Genomic DNA, 21625 nt, shown 5'->3' with positions numbered 1-21625 from the left:
CTTCACATCTTTTGGTGTAGTGATATTAGCCTTAACCCTTATCTTCTTAGAAGTTTGGCCTTGCATCAATGGAGGAGGCAAGGTCTTTTCATTGTTGATGTCATTCCTACCAGGCTTCAATTGTTTAGTTGCTATCAGGATATCATTGTTGTAATTCTCGATCTTACCGATCTTGAGTACCATGTAAGACCCTATGATGTACAGACCTGGGGCAATTACATAGTCTAATCGTGTGTGAGTGTCCGACAGTGCTTTCTGGTATCTAGCAATTGAGGTAGGGATATCCACATGCTGTTCAATTGAGTCACTTAGCAGTTTGATGAACTCCTTCTGGGCATCAAATTCAGTTCCTGTTGTCCCAGTAATCGGGGTTCTAGTGAGGGCCTGTGATCCCAGTACACAGTAAACATATGTTCTGATGGAATCATTCAATCTTTTTATCCCTGGATTCGAGAAACCTGAGGATTTAAGAGTCATGAATTGTTGGTATGATTGATCGTGTGGCTGTTTGAGAACCTCAAAAATATGTTTATGTTGATTAACATACCACTGGATCCAACCCTGATCTCATTTGAAGTTATCCATCCCAGCGTCCCAATCAGATTTAAACATTGGTGGCATTCTATTCTCGTGAATTTGCATTAATAAGAAATAGATTTTAGAGTTATCGATGTAGTAACCAGGGTCAGTTATGCTTGGGTTGTAATCCGGTTCACCCCAGGAAGCCCATCCATCATTACTTTCAAACAATGAAAAATCATACTCGTTTTTTAAGCCAAATTCGCTTAGTAACTCGCCTAGTTTCCTACGGTTAATGTTATTATTTGTTTCATTGAAATTGCTTTCTCCCAAAATGGGGATATCAAGGTTTTTCATAATTTTTCTGATTTGATAGTAAGTGTGGAACCTGTAAAGTGATCTGATCATTTGATTGTTGCTGTTCAGATGCTCTAGTGAAATGTCACAACCAGTTGTCGCGAACCATACGGCCATGTTAAACTGGGTCTGGTAGAACGCCAGTGGGTTTTTTTCAAGTCTAAGACAATCATCTCTGTTTTTCAATTTTAAAAACTCTGGCGTGACATCACTTTCTTGTACTTTGAAAAATCTGTTAGTGGTAACATAGGCATCAAATTGACAAAAGTCAAATGTAATGTTATCCTTATGCTTCGTTGCCAATGGGTAATACATTTAATTTACTTGAATTTTCCCTTGAATTTCCCTTCGCAGTTAGATAAAAAGTTATCAGATGGCAGCACTGTTAACTTCGCGGTTAGGTAAAAAGCTAGCAGATAGCAGCACTGTTCACTTATTTGGTTAGGCCAAATGCTATCAGATGGCAGCACTGTTAAACAGGTGTTACGTTAAATAGTCCTATTTGTCGTTGATTTGGAAGAAAGTTCAATAGCCGAGTGTGTAAAGCATGGAGCTTCCACACATGAGGTTATGTATTGGCGTGGGTTCGTTTCCCGGCGAAGGCAACATATGATGACGTGTTTTAGTGTGGATAATGGAGCGGGTGTAAACTTATCACACTGTGATAAGTTTTAGTCCCACTGGGATAAGTTTTGAGGTCACTGGGATAAGTAAGTAATAAGGAAACTTTGTCATTTTATCCATGTTACGTATTTTGGTAGTGTTTGGCATGAAATGCAAATCTCCATAAATGATGAAAACTTCGCTTACCCCCTATGTTTACAGAAATTATCCATGTTGGGTTTTTGGTAGTGTTTGTGGGTTAAAACTTAGATATCTTGCCAAATTTACATAAATAATGATGAAGGGTGAAGTTTTTTGCCCATGATTCCAGGATTAGTCGTAGATAGTCGTACATTCGTTTCCTTATTACTAGGTGGAACTTGCGAATATGGCCTGTAGGTCGATTTAGCTCTGGCACTTCTTGTCGGCCACATTGGTCACACTGGAGTCGGCTCATGAAATCAGCATTCACATGGTGTCTTCCCGGGCGGTGGATGGTCGAAAACTTAAACTGTGAGAGAAACAACTGCCATCTCTGTATCTGTTCATTAGCATCACTAAGAGTCAGCATATGACTAACGGCTGATTTGTCCGTCCGCAAGAGAAACTGATGTCCATACAAGTAGGGCTTGAAATGCTCAACAGACCAAACAACACCTAAAAATTCCCTCTTAGTAATACAATATTTTCTCTCTGCATCAGATAGCAATCGTGAATAGTAGCCGATTACAGTTTCTTTTCCGTCCAAGACCTGGCTCAAAACACTTCCAATACCAGTATTTGACGCATCCTTGTCAAGCACAAAGTTACCAGCTTTCACATCAGGGAAGGCAAGAACAGGCGGGTGTAGAAGTGCCGCCTTTAGACGTTGAAATGAGGCCTCATGGGCTGGAGTCCAAATCAGATTACTAGATGCCTTAGTGAGCTCATAGAGTGGCGCAGAAATGTTGTTCGGTTGTTGGTCAAATAGGACCAGAGTTAATTATTTTGTTACAACATGTATGGTGCTGGCTTGTGGTGGACGCCATCAAGAGACTTGTTTACAAACACAGTTTATTTTAGGCCTATGCACTTACCTTCTTACGTAAGTGCATAGGTTCATTTTCTATCAGTTTTCTTATACTCGCCCCATTCGTATACACAGCTGTGGTGTGAGAAGACCGGGAGGACGTTTGCTCCTGTGTTTTTATTCGTGTTCAAGGATCCAAACTTTGAGTATTTCTATTACGTTCTTTCCACAACTGATGGAAAGAAAGATTTACTGTGTGTCTCGAGCTTTGACAATTCTTTAATTCGTAACTATGCATAGAGCCAAGCACGTGTGTGCATAGACCATACATTTGGCTACATTTCGTAGCACTGCTTACATCGTTAGTAACAAGTGTCTGTGGCGGCCGCAAGGAGCACCTTTACATGTAACCTTTATACGCAACGTTTTACGTGGATATACGTCGGATATCTGTACTTCCTGTTTGCGCAATCGTGACTTGTCTTTTGTCACTCACTTCCGGTACCGGGCTTGCACTTTTTCTGTGACGTCATCGACATGTACATGACTGTGTTTCTACGTTCTACGAGTACATAACTGTGTTTCTACGAGTTGGAGCTTCTTTGGATATGTGTTTCTCAACCAGATTGACTGACTGATGTGTTTGTGCAAGTGTCATCCATAGCAGAGAGCTCTACATTGCCACCATATAGACCATTACCTAAGTTGCTTATGTAAATAAAGTGTGTTGTGTATTTGTGTAAAACAGCTTCAGGGTTTGTGTTTCTTCTGGTAATTTAGTAGTGTTTTTTCATGTAGCTATGGTACAAATGTCACTCATGTTCCGAATAAACCTGCGGTAGTAACTTACCAAACCAAGAAAACGCTTCACCTCAGTGCGTAACTTATGACAAGGAACAGAGGACAAAGAAGGCCAAGCCTGAATAGAATCAAGTTTAGACTTCAACGGGTGGATGCCAAGACCCGAAATTACATCACCAAAATACTGTACAGAAGGCTGGAGTAAAGAACACTTGCTGGGTTTGATCTTGAGATTAGATGACTGCAATCTCGCTAGAACTTTGTCCATGTTGGAAATTGTTTCCTCAAAAGTGGCACCAAGCACAAGGACATCGTCAAGATACAGTAGGCACCGTTCCCACTGAATACCACAAAGGACCCTTTTCCATAAGTCGCTCAAACGTAGCGGGAGCGTACACAAACCAAAAGGATGAACCGTAAAATGGAATAGTCCTTTTTTGTGAGAAAGGCAGTCTTCTCTTTATCCTCAATGGACTTCAGTGGCACCTGCCAATATCCCGACTGTAGATCTAACGTACAGAAGTACGTCTTCCCATGCAGCGTATCAATACAGTCATCAAATCGTGGGAGTGGATAGGAGTCTGTTTTAGTGACGGAGTTCAACTTCCGGAAATCCACACAGAAGCGGGCCGTTCCATCCTTCTTCGTCACTATAACAGGAGGGGCTTGCCCCAGGGACTTACAGAGTCCTCCATTACACCACGCCCCAATCCATCATCCACAGCCTTTTCAATTTCTTGTTCCCGGCTATATCCCTGCCTACGTAACGGAAGTCGAATAGGTTGTGCATCACCAGTATTGATCTCATGACTGGCAAAGTCAGTCAACCCAATATATGTAGGGGAACTTGAGAATGTAGATGAATACTTCATAAGCAGGAGTGCAAGCTGTCGTTTCTGTTGCTCATGCAGACCGTTACACGATGAAGTGTAGAGTAGAAATAGATGGTCGGGAATATCTTGCTTTAAGTCAACAAAAGATGATGGTTCAGTTGACGTATTGTCAGCGGCAGGGTTTTCACTAGGCGATAAGGTTCTAGCTACATAAGTCGTTTGCTCATCATTAGTTGCCTTCAGAGTATCTGCTGGAAACCCATATCCTATAAATGTCCCTTCCGGTATCACAAGTGCTTCATCATTCGGGTTGAATAGCTGAACTGGAGTGTTGATACGTTTCCGTTGCTGGATTGTTACGGACCGTGCTGGTAGGACACCATATTTCTGCACAAAATGCACACTCGGCTCCAACATAACCTCTTGCCGGTTGCGAAATGGCCTGTTTAACAGCGCTATCGTAGCTGTCTCCTCTCCCGGTGGCAGTTTCAGAGGTTTAGCCAATCTAACTGAATGGGGTAGTATCCTGTGGCGCTCAAAGATCAACGGATATTCCTGTCCTTGGAATGCATAAGTACCCGAGCTCAACTTCAAATCGAATTTAACTGGTTCAAAAAGTTCATTCCCCAGATTCCATTCAGACCTTTCATGTATGTTACCGTTAAGTTGAACGTAAACGTGTTATGAATCCTCACGGGCATGGCAACTTTTCCAAATATATTAAGTTGTGATTCACCATCAGCCATCAGAATATCAGCTCTGTGCTTCTGAAGAGGTGGTCTAAACTTCTAGGGTATCCTATGATAAGCAGCAAGGACAAAAATGAACAACTGGCACCAGAATCGAGCAAGAAACAAGAGGGAACACCATTTAAGTAGGTGTTGATAAACATCCTTTCCTTGGAGCCAACAAATTCCCTCCTATTATCCTTGCCATGCTCCTCGGCTCCATGTAAGGGAGCAAGGCCTATTGGTTTAAATTTTCCTGCTCGCTCCCAACTGATGGTGTAGTGCCTGTAAAGTGGGCCGTTCCACGTGGGCACTCCCTCCACATATTGTCAGCTGACCTGCATATGAAGCAGCTTCTCTCCTGCCCAGCAACACGTCTGTCTTGCGATCCATATCTCTGTTGGCCTCTTCCCCGTGTGCCTCTTCCTCTTCCACGGGTATAACCCTGGGTATTTCCAGACGTTTCGCCCTGCACTGGGGCAGATGGGCCAGCACTTGCAACACTTTGTCCCACGGTGGGTTGATTCAAGGCCAAGAGATGGGCCTCATAACTCTTAGCTCTTTTCAACACCTCCGCCATTTCTTGGTCCTTGACCTCAAACAGCTTATCCCCTAGCGGGCCATCACGTAGGGCAAGGTACAGCTGTAGTCCTCGATCCTTCTGCAGGCATCCATAGGCACGCTTGCTATATAGCCTGATCCGAAAGGCAAGGTCATCCAGGCTTTCATCATTCTCTCGTCGAACATCACGTAACTTTGCTACCGACTCCGAGCGTTCGCCTACATAATGTCGTTCAAGCTCTGCCACTAAAACTTTAAAGGTAACTTGTGAACCACTTAGGTCAAGAGTAGCAAGGATCTTTGCTGCTTTCCCTGTTAGTTTGGCCCTTAGTAAGGCCAACTTCTCCTCGGGGGTCAATCCTACGGTCATCGCCTCGAAGTTAGCTAAGTAGGCCTTGATGTCCAGCTTGGTGTCATCGTAGGCCGGGACCTTGGGAGTCTTCTTTCCGCGTGTTGATGAAGAGGACTCGAACGAGAAATTGAAATAATTATTCACAACGGTTGGAACAGATTCTGATGTGTTTGAGTGGTCAGCAACTGGCGACAATCCAGTTAGCTGAGGACTATGATGAGTGGGCAAAAGATTCGGATGTTCCATCACAGGCTCAGGATCGACTGGTGTTGGGTCTGATGGTCTTGATAGGTTGGCGACTGGTGACAATCCAGTCAGCACAAGCATGCGTTCATATTCCTCCTTGCTAGGTACAGAGGCTCTTTCCGTAATATTGTTTACTGGAGGGGACGTCTCCGGTTCAGGTGTAGTGGCCTGGGTTGCCACATTATGCCTCGGCGTTATCTGGTTAAGATCGCTTCGTTGACCAGACACGTTCCTTTCTGCTCTGGGCCTGCTGGGTGTATCATCCCCATAGGTTGAGGTCCGGGGGATCTGAACTCCTGACCCCACTGGTTGCGTCTCCTCCATCGTCAAGTGTTCATATGATGTCTGGTCAGGATCCTCCATCACCAAAGAAAATGCATGGTTTAAGCTGCGCCTAATCCCACCAAAGAAGTCCACCATTTTCCGCGCAGAAGAGTGAATAAGACTAAGGGTAGGAGGACCAAGACTAGAGTTACTGGTCGGGGACCTACTTGACGGGAGAGGCCGATCAGGTGTCTCCGGGCGAGCACGTGGGGCTACAATGGGCACAGCCCCTGGTAGTTGTCTCCCTCTCAAAGCCATACCCTCTTGCATGTTTGGCTCAGCCATGTTTCACTGGTACATGTAATATACACAAGCACTATGGCATACACGTGCAAAAGAAACAATAACAAATCCACTGCAGAGTAACACACCAAATACACAACATTCATAATCACACCTGGCAAAAGTGTGAAGAACACCTTATGAATGAAAATGGCAGCTTGACGCAAGGGCCCAAAGCGCGCGTAGCGGCAAAAAAGCGAAGCTGGCGAACATTTATAACGGGTCACCGTCACTTATTATTGGACTTATAGCGCATTTACGGGGTTGCTACTATTTTGCTTTATAGTGTCACCAGGAAAGAAAAGCATGCGACCTAACGCCGATCTATTTGTATAAAGTGATAATTGAAAGGTATATACATGTAGTAGGAAATATCAATAAAATAATCATTCCATGTCGTCTTTTGAGGGCATTTTTGATTGCAAAAAATATATGTGTACGTCACCGGAGTCTCTGCAATGATAATTTTATCACAGCAGTCTCGCGCATGTAGAAGTTCTTTACCTATTAGTTCTTCACTTATTGGTCTCAATGTCTGGCGCAAAGCCAGACGTTTTCCATTACAATTTCACTACGATGTTTGACAAGAAGGAGCAGTGCGCGAGATATGCTAATGAGCAGACTTCCCTCGCTTGAGTTTCGGAAGAATGTTCCAAATCGCGCTAAGCTGACCACTGCTGACCATGACAGGTGCATTGGACTGGTACAGGTTGGAACTGAACATTGAATATGCTGGTGGTGACGATTTCTGATGAGAAGTTCGTCGTGACTGATGCAGTATCCTTGGACTTGTCCACAGCATCGTTCAATCATTGCTCTCTGAGCTGCCTTGATTCTGTACTTACCCAAATACTGAGACCAAATGCCTGTTGACTGTGCTTTAAGAGAGACTGGCGCCATGTCTAGTCTTTCTTAAAGCACAGTCAACAGACATCAACCCACTCAGACTCAGAAACCACAAACGCCCAACCCTTCCTGCTACCTTAATACTTCTGGGTACAGGATAACAGCAATTCAATACATGTATGTACCACCTGAAAAGTAAGAACAGATAAATGCACATCAAAATTGCTCTAATCAGCAAAACCAAATGACACCCAATAGCCAAAATATATATATTACATGTACATAGTACCATTAGTTCAGCTTACAAATATATTTATTTTATAAATTTATGCATGTACCCTGAAAATAAATGCAACATGAGACAATGAAACATGCAACATGAACACCTGAAACACGTGAAATGCATTCAACTGCAAAAATACAAGGTTACAACATTGTAGGAAAATTAAACAAAGAAAAGAAGGGGTCGCCACCTACAAATATGCAAAAATATATTATAGCCAGTTATAAGTCTTTCTGCTCCAATATCGATCACATGTCGAATTCTGTCGGGTTCTCTGATGACATCATCTCAATCCAGGGCGCAGATAAATTCACTCAGATTGTCAGGTACAGTGAATTAGAACCAGGCTAGCAAGCAATCTAACCATGGTCTATGGATCCGAAATACAGCTCAGTACTGGTAGTAAATTCTATCAAACATGTCAAGGGCCACCGACAGTGCCCTCCTGATACTGAAATGATAAAGCGTAAGACCACGGCCTGTGGTCACATGGATATCGTCCCGCAAGATGGAGGAATGGAGGTTCACGAGAATCGATATGTTATGGCGAAATGTATAAATGCGCTGGTTCCGCCTAGCCAGGCGCTGCAACAAGAAATTTACTTCGAGTCTATTTCTCTCAAACTGGTCTGACGGGCATCTACGCGTGCGCCTCCCGCGAACCACCTGACACAACACAATGTAACGCACAGTCGTAGACCGCAAAATCTCCTCGCACACCCGAGTTATACTCCGCACCAGGCACTCTGCGGACACACCATCGCAAATGGCATTAGTGCCAACCTCCAACAACAATACATGTGGCCGAATATATTCGATAGTGTCCGTCACAAAGTCTATTCCGCGGGAATCAAAGACCAAGCCTCCTTGGCAACTAACGTAAACAGACAGAATGCCTGGAAGTCTGAAAGAACTTGAAAAGTCCGTCGAAAGGCCACTATGATACCAGTGGAGAATCTGTGGGAGGAGATACTCACTCTGTATCTCCGGTATCTGCCCATTTCGCCTTACCCTTATTCGCCTTATCCAATTTTGCCTTCTCCCATTTAGGCTTCTCCTAACTTGCCTTTTCTCAATTCACCTTCTACGATTTCGCCATCATCTTATCTCGCCTTTGTTCCAATTGGCCTTCTTCCTAACTCGCCTTCCTCTCATCTTGCCTCATTCTAGTTTGCCTTTTCTTATTTCGCCTTTGTCCTATTCTGCCTTGGTTCCATCCTGCCTTATCTCATCTTGCCTTTTCTTGATTGACCTTTGTGTGTCAATTCGCCTTCTTCCCATTTTGCCTTCTCCCGTTTCGCCATATCTCACCTCGCCTTTTATCAATCCGCCTTCGTTAAGCACGGGGTATATTATTCGCAGGGGGGGGGGGGGGCAGTGTTTTGAGTAGTTTAATGATTCTGTTCAAAAAAACTTTGGGACTTGTATTATCTCATGCTAAGTTATAGTATTGCTGTGAATGAAGAACATCAAACATACCAAAACCATCTAAAGGGAACACTGCGTGGGACGTTCTTGAGAGCTAACTCGTTCTGTGAGAAGGCCTCATAATTCCCCACTGATCAAAGGAATACATCTTCCAGATTGCTGGATTTGAGTAGGCCTATTGACCATAGTCCATAATAAAGAAATTCAGAAGCACTCACACTTTGAATGATCAATAAAATATTTAGCACCCCCATCCCTCCTATACAGTACCAGGTCACAAGTCTTACTCATCAAAGAATGCCAAAACACTATGCCAAAATATTTCCATGAAAGACTTGGAAAACTCTAAGATTTGACAAACATGGGTAAAGATACTAAGTTGGTTTTGGAGATACATGTAAGCTTACATGTAGATGGTTCAGAAGTTATGAAGATTTGAAAATATTGGTAATTAAGCAACAGCCTTGGGTAGGGTACCAAAACATAATTCGTGGAAACACTCTTATATGAAGACTGGCCCCACTAACATGGGTAAAAGAGACAAAAATATTTTGTAATATGGTATGTAATGTAATATTACTATAATGGCTGAGAAGTTATCTACACTTGTAATTTTGGCAATGTCCACCGGGTTTTGGCTGGGGGTACCCCCGAATGGACCCTAGAAGACATTCAACACTGTTGAAGACACTTTCATATGAAAGATTGACTCAACAAACATGGGTAAAGACACCAAGTTTGTTGCAAAGTAGGAAGAAGGCGAAATGGGAAGAAGGCGAAATAATACAAAGGCGGGGCGGGTAAAGGCGAGATAGGATGAAGGCGAATTAGGACAAAGGTAAATTAGGACAAGGTGAAATAGGAGAAGGCAGATTAAGACAATGGCAAACTGAGACGAAGGCAAGAATGGATAAGGCAACTTGTGATAAGGCAAGATAAAACAGAGGCAAAATAGCATAAGGCGAAAAATGAAAAGGCAAAAAAAACGACAAAGGCGATATAGAATAAGGCGGATTGGGAAGAGGCAAAATTGGAAAAGGCGAAATAGGAGAAGGCGAAATGTATATTTTTTAAAGGCAAAATGGGAAAAGGCGAAAAAAGACAAGGCGAAATGGGCATGAACCGTATCTCCTAATGAAGCTATGTCCACACAGCAAAATCCTCATTTCTTATTACCATTCTTCAAACAATGTCAGGGTTAGTTCCCGTTGTCATCATGCTCCGTAACATGCACTAAGCAGAGTCTTTAAAACTATATCATGATATACACAACTTCCACAGTGTCTGTGTGTATTCAAAACGAACGTGTACTACTACTACCAATGTACACTGCAGTCACGACATAACTAACTAAACATGCAGCATGCAATGCACATGCAGGGCGCTATATAGCCCAGTTCATTTTTGGGATTTTGGAATTTCGAAATCAACCCATTTTCCTCGTAAATTCACAACAATTCGAAAGTCCTGCCGGAGTCTGCCAATGTATTGACCTCCTGGTCAACGGCGTCGTGATCTGATTGAAGAGAAGATCGAATCGCAGGATGTTGTTAAACTGGTTTTAATCATCGGAATAAAAACATGTCGAAAAACGTACACAGCACGTAACAGAACAAGTAGTTCTACAAAACGCTACAATTGCAAAACCATTACAAAGTGGGGCGCCACCGGCCGGTCTCTCTAATATCTTGAAGGGCAATGGTATGCTGGGTGATACAGTACATGTAGTAGGTTTAGGTCCTGGTGGTGTAGGGTTAGGGACAGCTTTAAGAGCGTTACTGATAATAAAACCAAGAGTTGTGAATATCACAACTACAGATGATACTATGGCACCGATGGTTAAACCTTCACTCTTAAAAAGTAGTCTAATTCTATCCCTTAGTGAAATTGTTGAATATGGTTTAATTAATGCATATTTTATTAAACGTTTAGCTCCTTCAGTTTGTGACTCCCTCTCATTGTCAATCCGCCATACCTTTGCCTTTTCCTCATACAGTTTGTTAACTAGTTGAGTTATTTCCTTTTGTAGTTTATTCATCTCAATGTTTTCATTAATAAGTTATTAACTTTATCAAGATCATCTTTAGCTTGATCAAGATCTTCTTCTAATGCTTGTTTTTTTAGCATCATCTTCCCAACCTTTTAGATAATCTCTTGTTAAGTTTTTCATTGAATTTTTGTCTTTTTCCAATATCTCTTTCACTTTATCTTTCTCTTTAATCATTTCCTCTATTTGATCGTTTAGTTCCATCATCTTCCTATCTATTTCCATTTTTTGGCTGTAGAAAGATCATCACCAGCCTTTTTTAATGCTCTAACTTCTCTCATTACTTTATCCGTGAAGCCTAATTCTTTAAGCTCATCATCAGTTGCATCAATCAACCTATCTATTAGTTTGAGTGATTTAATAACCTCATCGATTACTGTTTGTGTTTTATTTGATAATAACTGAGGTCTTCTTACCCGTCTACTACCTTCCATAGGCACTGTTGTTTCACCTGGAACATAATTATGGTCTTGAATCTGGTTGAATCATTTCTTTAATCTTGTTAGCAAAAGTTACACCCAAATCTTTTGGCCATGGTTTTGGGGAGAACCGTTTTGGTCATTGATGTCAATTTTGCGATCTTAGAGGTAGTTGTGTGGTAGTGCAGCTTTTTTCCCTGGGGCAGTTTATGGTCTCATTAACACACGTCTCTTCGAACTCCTCTCCCGTCACCACACGACAACACACGACACAAAAGTGTCCGCCCCGGCACGCAGTCGGTCCAAGGCTACTCCAGTAGCCACCAAGCTCGTAGCTGGTTCACAAATTAACGGTCTGGCGACACCTTGGCCGCAAAGCCAACTCACGGTTCACCCACGCGATGGCAGCCATGCCATTGCGCTCCAACCCGCGGCTGGACGCAAATAAACATGTGATAACACCACGACTCTCCGACACACAGCCGGTTCACATTCTACCCGGAATGAAGACCGATGCATGGTCACAACCGTCGGGCAAACAGTTAAGGAAGTATGGACCTTTACACAAAATTCTTTGAACAACAGTTTGAGACACACCTGCCCAGTAGATGCATGATCACAACCAGAAACAGTCTGGAACTTTACATCATTTCCTTTGAAGTGAAGATTGGTTGTGATAAACTAATTCCAGTGAACATGGCCCAGCCTGCCTAAGCCAAACAGCCATGCAGCTATTGCCGTCAGCTTTACATCAGGGACAACGTACCAGTTGCATAGTGCCAGGCGAGGACCAAGTCCAAGGGGTACGATTTTCTTAGCCCGCATTGATTATAGCGAGTAAAAACTTAACAGACACACTGATTTTTTTGTAAACCAATTGCCACATACTGTTTATTTATTTTTATTTTTAGTTATATAAGTATTACAGTGAAAAATAATGAAATACGAGAACCGACTTGTTCTTCTGATGACCGCGCATGTGAGTACTGATGTTGGATGGGAGGTGCGTGGTGTTTGTTTGGTTCTATATATAAAAGTAGCTCCTCTCCTCTCTCTCGGTCATTTGTTATGTGGTCACCGAAATGTTGAAATGCAGCAGATGTCGAACATCCCTGTGAAACATGATAACATGTGTCTTAAGCGCACATTGCGACGAAAGGTTCAGGTCTGAATACGCTGATCTGACTGAACACAAAACGCAATTTTGCGGGACAGTGATTAAAGCTGGGCCAAAACATAGAATTGAATGCAATTAGCCTCCTGCTTCCTTGGTCAGTTTTCCTATTTCATGTCAGGCAACCACAAATTTTGAAAATATTTTTGGGAAGGGGGGATTTTGACATCAGTTGATACTCTGGCTCTGATTAAACCCCTTTTAATACACCAGGCGGAGGAAGCCACTGCTGGCCCAAACAATCACTGATCAATCTAGGGAAAAAGGAATGGTTTTGGTAGGGGTAGAACCCTTTTTTCAACACATTGACAATCCAAGGCATGTACATTTGTGAACATCAATGTTCCATGATGCTGCATGTACATTTCAGAAGTACGATGACCTTTTTTTCGGACGGAGTCAACATCAAAATTTAGATTTCTCACCCGAACACTGATCATTCTTTTGCTTCAGATCAATGAATTATAACCCTGACAATGATTCTGAGCTGTCTTTCACTGAATCCATTCAATATTTTCTGAGTACTATTGTGCATAATTCCAGGCTTTATTCCGTCGGATTGATCAGCTGGCATTTTGATTTATCAGATTTGGAAGACAGAGCAAAATTCTGCTCAATCATGCCACACATTGAAAAAAACCCGTTCTATTTGTTTATGGGTAGACCTGAGATGAACTATCCAACATCGCCAAACACTTACCGTGACCTGGTAAGACTTTGGGAGCAATATTAGATAGCCTATCCACATCGAAACGGGGGGGGGGGACACATCTTCACTATATAAGCCTATCAGGATGCGACTTTGTCCGACCCACTTTTATCCAATATGGTAGCCTCCATGAAGGCTGGTGCCGGATCTCAAGACTGATACTCTGTATTGATTATGAGCGCTCCGGTAATCCGACAACAAGTTTAAAATTCAAAAATGTGTAATTTTTAAGCATTTGTTTAAAGTGAATAATTCATCGAAAAAGCATCTCAAGTACTTCATTTTACATCAGTACATTAAGGATATTCATGCTAACATGAGAATGTATAGAAACATGGAATTGATTGGATAAAGCTGATTTTATTGAGATTAATCGTGAGGCCGACCCTAATTAGCGCATTATTATTGTCTTACTAATTCACAATTCGACTAGTTAGAGGACGTACAATTAACTCATCTTTTGGAAACTCATTAAGTGATACCTCTGCTATCTATTTCAATCATAAATTTGTCAAAAATAGGTTGAAAAAATATTTTTCAAGGGTGAACTTATAAAAAACTACATTTTCCACGGACCATTCGGCTGAATAAAGCAATCATGTTGCAAAGATGCTCATGAAAATAGAAATCTGAAGTAGGAATACGTTCACTAAACCTAGATCTTGAAATGTATGAAATATTGTTGAATTATTTGAGGAATTACAGGATACACACCACTTTGAAATTTAGCCGAAATCAGTTAAAAAATTACCAATTGCTCAGTGTATTGTTTTAATTCTCAAACGGTGGGGAAATTAGAAAATCGGCAATGATGGTCTCTCATTTCATGCTATGGGCTATAACTGAAAAGAAATTCAATAACAAAATTTGATATTAAAGGTCCTAACAATCAACAACGAAGTTTTTGGCTTTTTCATTTGTATTTTTCGTAAAAAGTATGCTTAGTAATCCCTATATTTTTTTCCCTGTGAAGCACCACCACGTACTCGTTCATTAACCATTAAAATATGGGCTACATAGCTTTGTACTTAGGAAAGTTATTATAGTTACCATTTAGGTTATTCACACAGGTCTAGAAATGACGAAAATCTTGTTTATTGAAGAATTTTTTTCACTCATTTAAAGTGGTAAAATGCAAAAACCGAAACGATGGTCCATTATGGGACCAACGGACTAAATAACAAGGCCAAAAAAACCCGACTTATCTTTTGTTTCTATCGCGAACAGTCAACAACGACTTTTTGATATGTCAATTTTAAATAAACAGTGTTATACATCAAAAACAGTTAATTTGGGGCATTAAAAAGAATCCAGTTGCCTATATTCACATAATTTTACCCCAAAAATGTGGAAACTGTTGTTATTATGGGTCCAGAAATTGTTTCATGTTGTTCACATTTTTATTCTCTAGACTCGCCAAAATAGGGGTTAAATCAGCATGCACAGAGTGTTTACAATTTGTTATTTTAAAAACTCATTCAATATCCCACAGAGTACGTCTTGATATAATATTTCGGGTAGAGTAGATCTTGCAGAAAAGAACGCTTTTTGTCGCAATGAGTTAAGACCTATATTGCCAAAGTTATTGCAGTTTTTGTAACCAAGCCGCAAAACATTACATTAACTGGGAAAACTAGTCACAACCACAATGGTGACGTCATAAAGGTAGGGTGTTTCCCAAGGAACAGCCGGGGAACCGCGGCTGTTCCAATAACGTTATGCCTCAACTGGTTCGGCAGGTCGAACTTGAAGATTTGCCCCCCCCCCCCCAATCCAGACTCGGCAAGCAGCCATCTTGATCACCACACGAGACTCTACAGGGTATTGGGAAATGAAATAGTAATTCCCAGAAATCAACGAAAAAGTAGTTCGAATTGATTATTCATCACTGAAAAGAGAAAAGGTGCAGATACAGCTATATTTGATACAAAATATCTCATAACCAACGATAAAACAGTAAACCTGTTCATGTGTTCATGATGAAATCAGTTCCCAAAACTTTCGCTTCACAGCTACACATTCAGCCAAAAAGTGGAGTTAATCGATGAGGTAGAATATATGAAAATAAATACTTGTACATCAACCTCGAATCCAAGTGGCCAACTCATGCTATATCATGTAACAATGTGTAATGCATAATGAAACAGGGTCGTGAACTACCAGTTAACGAAATTTTCTAAAAACATACAAGTACGTGTCTGATCAGGCAAGAAATAACATAGTGCAAGCAATGATCTTAATATTAAATTTTAAAAAACATACCTAGTGAATCAAACGATCTTTGTACCTGTTAGTTTGCTGTTTCTCTGCCAGCTGCTGTCTTAGTGCTGATATCCTCAGTTCAAAATTTGCTAGAAAATTCGCTGATTTCTAGCATTTTTCCAGAGGAAATACAATGAAATCAACAAATATAATCGGGGTTTGTAGCAAAGTCAAATGCCCTTTGGGCAGGTTTGTCAGGAGTCATGCAAAGAACATGCATACTTACTTTCTTACTATAAAAGCCTTAGATAAAGCCAACTCTGTTCTGTTCTTGTAAGCTTTTACACATCTAGGCAGTTTTCAATAACACCAGAAAGTTTAATCTGTTCACTGGACATGGATTTACCAGAGATAGTCTTTGGATTCACCATTGCGAGAAATGTCTTCTACGTTGTTCTTGCATTTTATCTTGTCGCACACAAAGAACAGGCCGGGCTGTGACGACTGTACGCCGCACGCTGGATACGGGATGTTGGTTCTAATATGGTGGGATAAAACCATCAGCCGTTACCCAGTTTAACGTTAGGTTAGCCCCTCCAGAGGCTGTAAATCTTGACCTGGCAGTTTATAAGAATAGCGACTGCTGGTCGTCAACAGAGCGGTCCGAAATAACCAACTAAACAACTTGATATAGATTTCATACTTTTCACCAGGCAATTTACAACTATAGGATACGAGGGATAGAGTGAAGAGTTCCGAATTAGGCCAAGGAGAAGATAGAAGAGGAGACGGGAGATGTCCTACCTTTGCCATGGAGTCATACCAGGGACGGGCACACACATGACCGGTTTATAAGAGCTCATAGCTCGGAAACGCTGCTGGATAATTCGGAGGAATTCAGTTCCTTTTAGAAATCAGCCGCGTCCCATGGCTTGCGTCCATCGCCCAGGTCAGTCGCAGGGAAAAAGCCGCGATCTCTAGTTCATATATCGGGAGTCAAACGTGTCATCAGACCATATGAAATGACCAATCAGAAAGTGCCAACTCATTAAGTTAAAAGCCTTCAACGATACACTCGTGATAAACGCATGTTGTTATTACCTGAATCACTATTATAAATAAATAATAATAAATATAGAAGTTGTAAAGCGCCTTTCCAGGTCACCCTGCTCAAAGCGCTACCTCCTCTATTTTTTGAAGTGAAGATTGAACAAGTGTATTTTAAGAAGGGATTTGAATTGGGTGAGGGTCTCAGCAGATGTAATTGCTTTGGGGAGTCGATTGGCTAACCTTGATAGATATCAGATTGGCTATCGCAATTAAACATTAAACCACCTGTCTGATTCCAAAATGTATGTTAAAAGGCCTAGCACTATCAAGTCCAAATATATAATTATACAGTGTTTCTGGACACTGTAACACGACAATGCCATCGGTCTTCTTGCGGGAAGTTGCGAGAACTGACGAGAACAACATAACCCCTGAAGAAGAAATTGTGGACAATTGTGAAACTGTAGACAGTCTGCATAAAATTCGAATCCGGTGAAACATTTTAAACAACATTATTCTCCGGATATTTGGCAAACAATGATGCTGTCCACCCAGACAAGCTATCAATGAATCGAAAGTATTCTGGGTTGAGCGCGTTCAGTACTATCCATGCCGCGTCAGCAGAGAGAATAATGCCAAATAAAGGGTTGGGCAAGCTAATTATGCGCTTGACGATATATATGATGCCATGGGTGTGGATAATTTGGTTATTCATGGAAGGTACAGTTATGACTATTGTCATGCAAAATGAAGCTAAATCACTCCTATTCTTCTGCCGTTCTTTCAGTTTGCCTCTTTGTAACAATTGGTCTTGCCAGTGCGGCCCTCAATAAAAGTACCGCAACGAAAATCCTCGCCTTTGTCAACAACCCCATCCAGCGGAATAACGGCATCGATGGCGCCATTAGGAACGCGCTAGGCGAGAAGAAGAAATACGGTGAACTGCCCGTGGCCGGTAATGGTATTGTCAAGTTCAGCGCCCCTACCTGTGGATTCTCAAATGGAAGATGTAAGAAAACAAATGACCGTTATTTTGTTGTGGTAATTTTTTACGCCATACTTTAAAGCGGGAAATAATCGCGGCTATTAAGTATATTGTTCACGGTTTTTTGTGAAATTGCATCTTTGGGCGTAATTTGAATTTTACGTTTTAATAACACTGTATCAGTAATTTACTAAATGTTAGTTTTTTGGGGATTTTGTTGATCGCGAAATTAGAATTCACGTGAACATTTGCCGATTTGTAAAACTTCAGTTTTGTTACGAAATTTCGTTGCTTAAAAACGTTTCAAAAACGATTTTCGATACGATTCGTTGAGCTAATTTTTACGATTAATTTGGAGATGATCAACACTTTACCTGCTGGTCTCAAAACTGAAATACCAAAATCTAAAATCCCGAAGATGATACATAATGTAGAGAAGTAAAGTTTTGACGGTCATTAATATTTGACTAAATTCATGATTGTATATGAAATTTTTAAATCGTGTAAATACGTATTGAAAATATATTTCAACATAGCCGTTGTGTAGACAGATACACAAATACTATAAATACCGAGTTTCAGCAACATCGTATGCATAATCACTGCACCACGTCCACACAGCATTGTGTATAACTGTATTATTATTTTCCTTGACCACAAGTAATTACAACATGCATACGCCTTTAACAATAAACACGTTTCTTTATCTGTTTTTCAGCATCCTGTACAGCCTCAACCACTGACCAATTAACCGGGGCCACGGGAACCGGAAAGGGCCTTCAAATAGGAACCGCACTCAAGGCCTCTCTCATTAGCCTCTTTGCCAACATAAAAGTCATTGCGCAGAAGGTATAATGGAGCCAGAGGTTGGTGATCGTCGGCTATACGTCACGACGTTTCTTGCCCTATGTACACTACTGGAGAACGATAATGTTTGAATGTTTGCAATGTATCAGAAGACCACACATTTATCAAGACTTACCTAACAATAACCGCTGAATTCAAAACGAGTCTTCATTGGCGCATAGTGCATTTACCCATATGTTTTAGAATATTGGCGCAAATCTTTGTTAAAGCTAATTAACATACCAGTAGATCACATAATTATTACGTTTCTCTGCCCTTGATGATTTTTCCGTAATGGTCCACGTTGTAGCCATTTTGGTGGGTCCATTTTATCAAGATTGGCCTGATAACCCTTGGGATTAGTCGTTCAGTTTGTGTATCTCGGGAATATTTCCTCCCCACTAAAGAAATAAAATATGAAATATTGTGCAGCGTCGCTGTCGCGGGAACGAGGCAGTTCACCAACACATATATCTCATCACAAATAGCTCTTTTAATTTTTGATATTGACTGAAGAATAACACATTTAGAGCTTTAAAAGTAAGGCATTTTTGTCAACCTCGCCTGTTTCTCATCGTTTGATGATTCGCCGCGGCTCTGCCGATCAGTTAGCGTTCCCCCGCCTCGAGCAAGTCGCTGTGTTTTGCGCATCCAGACTGATCACTCAAACGTGTTCAGTTGCCACGCGCAGTTGTTACTGTAGAACGGAAAATATTCGGGGCATAAAATTTTCGCGAATGACTCATGATGGACATATTTGCGGCAGAATATTTTCGCAAGTGAAGAATTTTTTCAAAGAAAATTTAAACTGTCTATTTTGACTCTAAGCTCTTAGTGTATGGTGACTGTAGTGTAAATGTCGACTTTATAATATACTCATTGTTAACAGTGTCGAGTAATTAAGCCTAGTATTATTATTATTATTATTATCAAAACCTCCAGATAGGAGAACATACAAAAAGTACAGGTACAGAACAACATGAAAATACAAACAAATACAGAGCTTAAAAAGCACGAACCAGTAATCTGACCAGATCCCTCTCAGCCTAGCCGGGGGTGACGTATCTGTCGTCGAGGAGGAGAGATCTAAGCGAATCAACTAAGTTATCCTTGACGCCACCACCCCGGCAAAGCGAGCGGGGCTAGTCAGAAAAAGCAAGAACAACAGGTGACACAATACGGGACACAGAGTATAAAAGGGTGCCGACAATCGCGCCCGGCTATAAAATCGGCTACTGCAACATTAATGTCGCGTGCCGTGAACTGCTGCTTAAAGCTGCTAGAAGGAGTATGCTGTGGTGCGACCGCTTAGGTAAACCGAGCACCCGTTCGAAATTATTACTCTGAAGGCTATATAGCAAATTCAGATCATGATTATTCACGGTAACACCAGAACACCCAGAGGTAACAATTGGTAGAATGGCAGTTTTCCACAGGTAAGCGTTGGCCTCTGAGCAGAGCCCCGGATAGCGGAAACCAGCACTAAACAAATTATAGGCTCTACGTTAAGCAGCAGAGACCCTCTGCTCTACACGACGAGATGATGACAAATTATTACAAAATTTAACTCCTAGGATGTCGACTTCATCGACATTGGTAATTACATTATTGTCAAGATGCCAGACTGGGCCCTTAGCCAAAATCTCCTTTCCAAAAATGTATTTTTGATGCTGAAAACAAACCGCCACCTTCTGGCGTAAGCTGTACATATATCAATTAAGCCCTGAAGCCCAGGGACACTTGAGGCCATAAGGTTTACATCATCAGCATATGCAAGCTAATTGAATAAAAACTGGGAAACACGCACACCAAAACCTGAGGCAGAAAGTTCTTTAAGTAAATCATCAGTGAACATGATAAAAAGAAGAGGGGGTAGAATACTCCCCTGACGAATCCCCCTGGCTACTCTAAACTTTTCAATATAATATCCATTCCACACAACAAGTGTTCTAAGGCGGGAATACCATTCATACAAAGTGACCCAATGGTTCAGAGGGATACGAGGTAGTAGCATATGCAATTAGATGCCATCATACCAAATACGGTCAAAGCATTTCTCTGCATCCAGACTACATACATATACAGGACTGGAGTTTCAGTTGAAATAAGTGACAGTGTCGTGAAGATAAGCACATGCCTGATCAGTACCCAGAAGTATTAAGGTAGCAGGAAGGGTTGGGCGTTTGTGGTTTCTGAGTCTGAGGGGGTTGGTGTCTGTTGACTGTGCTTTAAGAGAGACTAGGCATGGCGCCAGTCTCTCTTAAAGCACAGTCAACAGGCATTTGGTCTCAGTATTTGGGTTTTGATTGCCATGACTGTACCCCTGTAAAAGTCAGAGGAGGAGAAGTTTGGAATGATGAAAGCATTGAAGAAGAAGAAATGTTATTATTGAGGAAAGCAAAATTTATTATGAGACAAGAAGACAGTGTCCTGACTTGATTATTTTGAAAATGGCGGTCTGAACACATTAAAAGGTGGAACATGGCATTTTAACGACTTTGAAGTGTTCCGCAGTTAAAGGGAGACTATAGGCAGCAGCTAGGTAGGCAAGATAAAGTCATACAAATTTGCCAATAGGGGTCAGTCATATCTCTAGGCATGGCGCCAGTCTCTCTTAAAGCACAGTCAACAGGCATTTGGTCTTAGTATTTGGGTAAGTACAGAATCAAGGCAGCTGAGAGAGCAATGATTGAACGATGCTGTGGACAAGTCCAAGGATACTGCATTAGTCACGACCAACTTCTCATCAGAAAGCGTCACCACCAGCATATTCAATGTTCAGTTCCAACCTGTACCAGTCCAATGCACGCCTGTCATGGTCAGCAGTGGTCAGCTTAGCGCGATATGGAACATTCTTCCGAAACTCAAGCGAGGGAAGTCTGCTCATTAGCCTATCTCGCGCACTGCTCCTTCTTGTCAAACATCGTAGTGAAATCGTGGTACAGTGGGGCGTCCTCGAGGATTGCAGCTGGTCGGACAGACGTGAGGTGGAATGTGGGCGGCTGCACTTCTTCGTTGATG

This window comes from Lineus longissimus, chromosome 19 (assembly GCF_910592395.1).
Source record: "Lineus longissimus chromosome 19, tnLinLong1.2, whole genome shotgun sequence".
Classification (NCBI taxonomy): domain Eukaryota; kingdom Metazoa; phylum Nemertea; class Pilidiophora; order Heteronemertea; family Lineidae; genus Lineus; species Lineus longissimus.
The sequence above is the reverse complement of the archived record's forward strand: the minus strand, read 5'-3'. Positions refer to the sequence as shown.